This window comes from Artibeus jamaicensis, unplaced genomic scaffold (genome assembly GCF_021234435.1).
Source record: "Artibeus jamaicensis isolate MK-2021 breed Jamaican fruit bat unplaced genomic scaffold, CSHL_Jam_final contig_233, whole genome shotgun sequence".
Classification (NCBI taxonomy): domain Eukaryota; kingdom Metazoa; phylum Chordata; class Mammalia; order Chiroptera; family Phyllostomidae; genus Artibeus; species Artibeus jamaicensis.
Genome location: NW_026521486.1, coordinates 607,068 through 613,977, shown reverse-complemented (window position 1 = coordinate 613,977; position 6,910 = coordinate 607,068). Strand labels below are relative to the sequence as shown.

The 6,910-nt window shown below is 55.8% G+C and overlaps 1 pseudogene; it reads left to right on the top strand.

Moving 5' to 3' along the window:
- Positions 1–4,963: 4,963 nt before the first annotated feature.
- Positions 4,964–5,070, top strand: LOC119060632 (uncharacterized; annotated as a pseudogene).
- The last annotated feature ends 1,840 nt before the right edge of the window (positions 5,071–6,910 follow it).

Here is a 6,910-nt window from a genome sequence, read left to right as displayed (position 1 = left end):
AGCCGGGCCAGCCCTGTGGCTCAGGGACATTCCCCGCCCCCGCCGAGGGCTCCGAGGGCTCCGAGTGGCCTCCACCCGCTGGCGCCCTGTGCAGCTCCCACGGGCCAGAGTCGGTTCCCTCGTGACCTCAGGCCTTTGGGGTGCGTGCATGGTGTCAGGGGCAGTGGGGGAGAAAGGAAGTCAGGCACACAGGAGGCCGGGCAGGCCCTGGGGCCCTGGTCCCTGGCAGGTGCCTTTCACTGGCGTGTAATCAAGCCACCACCTCCTCCCTCACCTGTCCTCACCTCTCCTCACATGTCCACATCTGTGCACACCAGCCGGGCCTGTTGCCTATTCACAGTCTGGCCATTTACGGTCTCAGCAGGGCGAGGCAGGCCCCCAAATCTCCATCTGGGTGTCCCCACCATGAGGGCTGAGAACCGAGCTCAGGCGTGGCTCCAACTGCTGACGCCGCCACCCGCCCAGTCACACTGCCAGGACTGAGGTGACAGCCACTGCAGTCCCTGGGCCAGCCACCACGACCAGGACCTGCTGATGGCCTGACCCCACGCGCCCCAGCTCCGGTCCTGCGCCCCAGGCAGAGCACTGGGGTAAAGGGGCCTCCCTGCTCTCCTGCCTCCGGCCGCCTCTTTAACTGCCGCCGGGCCAGGGCCTCAGGGCCTCATGGGGGGAGCGAACAGTGGAGTGAGGCCCTGCAGGGAACTGGGGTGAAGCTGTGTTAGGACAGGACTGAGGGTGCCCCAGGCCTTCCGGCTGCCCTGCTGGATGGAGGTGGAGAGGTGCGTGAGAAGGGCCACTGTGACGAGGACCAGGTCATGAGCCCTGGAGGGGACTAGAGTCCCTGCTCCTTGTTCCAGGCTGGTGTGGGCCAGGCGGCTGACCCCCAGGATCTGACAGAAATGGCCCCCCGGAGAGACCCAGGTGGTTGGGAGCTGACAGAAGCCCCATTCAGCGAGGACCTGAACCGGCCACCCCTCGGTGAGCCTGGATGACAGCTCTCGGCCGATCCTCCCCATGAGACAGAAGCCCACCCAGCACCTTGGAGCGGAGCGAGCAGCCGAGCGGAGCCAGCCCACGGGTCCACTGAAAGTGGGATGCTGCACCCCGGTGGTTTGACGCCCCTGACGTGGGTTGTTTTGGGTCATTCTGGGTCCTTCGTTGCAGCAAGTGGCCTCCTATACCACGTGGAGCATGCGAGAGGGAGCGCGGAGGTGGGCCCCGGAGGTGGGCCTGAGCCCGGGGCCACCAGGGGAACAGGGGCTGGCTGGCTGGCAGGGGTCCAGAGAGCCTGGCAGGGGGCGGGGGAGATGTTGCCGCAAATATGCCCAGGGGACAGTCACGGGGAAAACTGATGAGGAGGAAGGAGGAGCCTTCGAGGGATTTGTGTGGGGGCAGCTGAGACAGGGCAGATGGGAGGGGCAGAGAGAACAGGGAGCGGGAGTTGGGGTTTGGGGAGGGAGGGGACGGGGCAGAAGGAGTGGGCAGCTGCCCCAAGTCAGGAGAAGCAGCCGCGAGAGGGGCTGAGCGGGGAGGGCCGGTCGCTGGTGGTTGGCAGTCTGGTGTCAGGCAGGGAGAACCTGGGGGGGCCACGAGTCAAGGCCACCCTGAACTCCTACCTCACAACCACCAGGACAGCTACTACCCAAAACGGAGAACCCCAAGTGCTGGCAAGGACGTGGAGGAGCTGCGGCCGGCACGCCGCTGACAGGAGGGTAAGATGGCGCAGCCGCTGTGCAGGTCCTTCGGGACGCCCGACCCGGAGCGACCACTGACCCAGGGGTCCACTCCTCTGCACAAGTCCCAGAACTGGAAGCAGGGACTCGGATGAGTATTTGCACACCGTGAGTACGGCAGTGTCATGCACAGCAGACACAAGGCAGACGCAGCCCGAGTGTCCACAGACAGAGGAATGTGCAAAGAAAAACTCACTGGGTCCCGGCACCCAGTGGAATGGGAGTCGGCCTTGAAGAGCGAGGCGGTCCAGACACCTGGCCCAGCGTGGATGCGCCTCGAGGACATCGAGCTTGGTGACAGGAGACAGACACAGAAGGACAAACCCTGTAGGAGCCACGAACTCGAGGCCCTTGGGACAGTCACATCCACAGAGACAGGAAGGAGGGGGGTGGGACCAGGGACCGAGGGAGGGGGTGGGGAGAGGGCACGTCTCAGGGCCAGAGTCTCAGTTCGAAAGAGGGGACGCTCCGGAGGCGATGGTGGTGAGGGCGGCCCAGCAGTGTGGGTGTCGTTAATGCCGCTGAACTGTTACCTTAAAAGGGCAGACACGGCAAATTTTGTTATGTGCCTTTTACCACAATGAAAACTAAAAACAGCTGAGTCTGTTTGGTGCCGCGTCCCACTGTTCCGGCAAGAACCGAACGTACAGCGACAAGCCACCCACCGCAGACCATGTGGTCTCAGCGTCTGCGGGGAGCTCCTCGCTCAGACGTCTGCGTTTAAACAGGCTTGGGGGGGGGGGGGGTCGGGGAGGACTTCCGGTCAAGATGGCGGCACAGGTAAACACAGCTCACCTCCTCGCACAATCACATTAAAAGTACAACTAAAATATAGAACGACCATCACTCAGAACCGTCAGAAACCAAGTTGAATGGATGTCTGACAACTACCGAATTAAAGAAACCACATCCGTCCAGACTGGTAGTGGGGGCGCAGATGCAGAACGAGCTGGTCCCACGTCCGCAGGGGTGGATGAAAATCCGGGAGGGATATCCTGGGAGTGACGAGGCCCCCCACCCCCCGCACCGGGCCCCCCAGCCCAGGACTCCAGCGCCAGGAAGATAAGCCCCCACCACTTCTGGCTGCAATGACCAGTGGGGACCGAGTCAGGGGAAGAAACTTACGGGGTCCAAAGCAGCTCCTCTTAGAGGACCCACCGCAGACTCACCGCTCAGACTCACTCCTCCGAGCTCCAGCACCGGGGTAGCAGCTGGAAGGGCACCAGCCGCACAGGGAGGAACCGAAGTGGCTGACATCAAGGCTGCAGCTGGGGGACAGCTGTCTCCCAGACACAAAGGAGGCAGGGCCCATTGTCCCTCTTCCGAGCCCTCCCCGCACGGAGCCGGCAGGCAGGTGCCACATCTGAGGCTCCATTAACCCGTTTGCCCCACCCTGGAGACCCCCAGAGACTCCGTCCTACCCAACTTATGGGCCCACCCGAGCTGTTAACAGAGACTTTTCCATTTGAATGGCTGGTCTTGGCTCAGGCTTCACAGCTTCCTAAATCCTCTCAGACAAGCAGCAGCCGGCCTCGGTGAGCCCGGGCCCAGCACTAGCAGCCGCCATCTCAGGTTGCTTTACAGCTCAGGCAGGGTGGCCCCGGGCAGAACACAGGTGGGGGCTGACCTTGGCCTGCACCACCCAGGGAACCCCAAGGCCTGTGCACCCAGGGGTCAGCCACAGGCCACGTCGGGACACCACCAGCTGCCCCTGCACAGCTGACCCTCCACGGAGGGTGGAGGTCGGTGATCAGTGGTCACAGCCAGTCCTGCCAGCTGACCGGCCTGGGTAAATCCCTCCCATTGACCTGCCAAAGCAACCAAGGCTCCGCTACAAGAGGAGGGTGTGCTCACCCCACAAGAAGGGCACACCTCCAGTACCCAGGTTGGGTGACGGGGGAGGCTGTGCCACTGGGCCCTTCAGGACACCTGCTATATTAGGTCGCGCTACCAAGACACGGAGTCAAAGCAGCTCTACCTGATACGCAGAAACGAACACAGGGAGGCTGCCAAAACAGGGAGACAAGGAAACATGGTCCAAATGAGAGAACAGAACACAGTTCCAGAAAAAGAACGAAATGAAATGGAGATAAACAATCTATCAGATGCAGAGTTCAAAACACAGGTTATAAGGAAGCCCAAGGAACTTAGGACCTCAGCAGCATAAAAAATATCCAGAAACGAAGGACACACTGATAGAAATAAAGAATAATTGACAGGGAAACAACAGCAGAGTGGATGAAACCGAGACTCAAGTCAATGATTTGGAACATAAGGAAGCAGAAAACAACCCAGCAGAACAACAGGAAGAAAAGAGAATCCAGAAAGATGAGAGTGTAAGCAGCCTCTGGTTCAACCTCACGTGTTCCAACATTCCCGTCGTAGGGGTGCCAGGAGGAGAAGAGGAATAGCAAGAAGAATAAATCTATTCAGATAAATAAGGAAAGAAAACTTCCCTAATTTGGTGAAGGAGACAGACACACAAGTCCGGGAAGCACAGCGTCCCACACAAGATGGATACAAAGAGGCCCACTCTAAGACACATCATAACTAAAATGCCACAGGCTAAAGATAAAGAGAGAATCTTAAAAGCAGCCAGAGAAAAGCAGGTAGTTACCTACAGAGGAGCTCCCATCAGACCTCCAGCTGATTTCTCACAAGAAATTTGGAGGCTGGAAGGGACTGGCAAGAAGTATCCAAGGTCATGAAAAGCAGGGACCTACAGCCCAGGTTGCTCTACCCAGCAAAGCTGTCATTCAGAATGGAAGGGCAGAGAAAGTGCTTCCCAGACAAGAAAAAGCTAAAGGAGTCCATCATCACCAAACCATTATCATATAAAATGTTTAAGGGGCCTATTTAAGAAAAAGAAGATCAGAGTTACAAACAATAAGACAGCAATAAATACATATCTAACAACAATTGAGTCTAAAAAACTAAGTAAACAAGAACAGGGACAGAATCACAGATATGGAGAGTGTTTTGAAGGTTGCCACATGGGAGATGGGAGGGAGAGAATGGGTGGTGAGGTGAGGGGATTAACAAGTACAAATGTGTAGTTTCAGAACAGCCCCGAGGATATAAAATACAGTACAGAAACCGAGCAGCCAAAGAACTTATACACATGACCCATGGACATGAACAATAGTGGGGGGACTGCCTGAGGGAGTGGGGGTGCTGGGTGGAAGGGGACAAAGGGGGGGAAATCAAGACAACTGTAATAGCATAATCGATGAACTATAATTAAAAAATAAAAAATACAGGTGCAGAAATAAATCCTGTTTTGCAACCCAGAACTCATTGTTTGGTATGAGTTTTGATACATATAAGAAGGAACATGATACCTAAAACAGATTAAAGTGATAGGTCATTGATAAAAAAAAAAAAAAAAGGTAGCAGGGCTGTAGACTGGATAATTAAAAAGCATAGGAAATAAGGGAAACTGCAACTATACTGATTTAGTATTCCAGCGTTGATGATATGAAACAAAGGTGGCTGTTTTTGTTTGTTTGTCAGGGCTTTATGTTGAAAACACAGTTTTTGGACCTAAAGGTTTTGTATATCTCGAAGATCTGTACTATCCTAGGTAGTGATGACTTAGGACTGATACGATATGAACTTCCTCATGTTTACAGGTTGCCTAAAACTGAGAAACCAGGCAGCCGCATCTACTCTGACCCCAACTGTGGCCCTGAAGTCAGCTGCCTGAGGAAATTGGGCCCCAACAATTACAGGTGGGGAGGGTGTGAAGTATGTCCATATGCAAGTGGAGATCAACTACAAGAATTAGGGACGAACTGTCATGGCAAGTGGCTGGATTGAGCCAAAAAAGGAATGAAGCCTCAGACTCATGAGGAACCAAGGACTCAGAACATGTGAAATTCCTTAAATAAAAATTTATTAACTTCAAATAAATAAAAACTCTTTACACTTTAATAATAATAATAATAATAATAATAATAATAATAATAATAATAATAGCCCTGGCTGGTGTGCCTCAGTGGACTGAGCACCAGCCTGTAAACCAAAGGGTGCCTGGTTCAATACCCAGTCAGGACACAGGCCTGGTTGCGGGCCAGTTCCCCAGTAGGGGGCGCACGAGAGGCAACCACATATTGATGTTTCTTCTCCTCCCTCCCCCCTCTAAAAATAAATAAAACCTTTAAAAGAAGTAAATAAATAGACTGTCCTTGCTCAGTGTAGAGACACACAGTGACATGCTTTATAATGGTCTTAACATTTAATGGTTCTTTACTTAGAACAACGTTAAAGTGTAAGTAAACAAGTTGAGAAAGAGACCTCAGGGAAAAGGAAAGCTTCCTGTTTTAGTTCGTTTGGGGTCGCTGCTTCCTGCTTAAGCAAGGGGCCTTGCACTGATCCTGGGTCGCGCGGAGCACAGCGCCGGAGCCTCGGGCGATGCTGGGCCTGGGACCTCCGGGATGGGGTCTGGGCAGGAGTGCGAGGGGCCTCGTGGGCAAGGCACGCTGCTTGCTCGCCAGTGGTGGGACCTCGGGTTCAGATGGTGCTGGGCGGGGGGGGGGGGCGATGAGTGGGGTTTTTTTTTTTTGTGGGGGGGCGCCTGGGTTTCTAAGAGCTTTTGGGACCCCAGAGAGGGCCCAGAGCTGCACAGCGCACGCGGGGCCCCTCCTGGCCTGCCATGTCGGAGGTGGGGGTCAGGGGAAGGCCCTAGCAGGAGAAAAGCTGGGAACTGTCTCACTGATGCCTGTTGAAATAACCATATTTTGGAGATTTGGGGTTAAAGGAGATCAGTCATTAGAATCAATTTCACCTGTTTTTTGCTACTTTCAATCACCTGCACAGCCTGCATCCACTTTCCCCAGGCTGTGCTGGTCTGGAGGGCACCTCCCTCCTCAAGGACCGAGGTCTCCTGTGCTCCACGTGGGCGGGGCCGCGGGGTGCAGGGATGCAGCGCAGAGGTGGGCCCTAGTGCCCGGCCCGCCCTCCCCACAGGCGCCCGCCCGTCTGACCCACCCCTGCAGCCAGGACCCCCTCCCAGCCGCATCCCATCCGGGCCCACCTCCCCACCCCACGGATGCCCCAGCCAGGCAGGTGTCTCCCCACCCCCGTGAGCTCACGCTCTCCCCTTCCTCCCTCACCCAGCCTGGCCTGGTCTGCCCCCCCAGCCCATTCCAAAAGCTGGAGACGGAAAATCTGGGAGG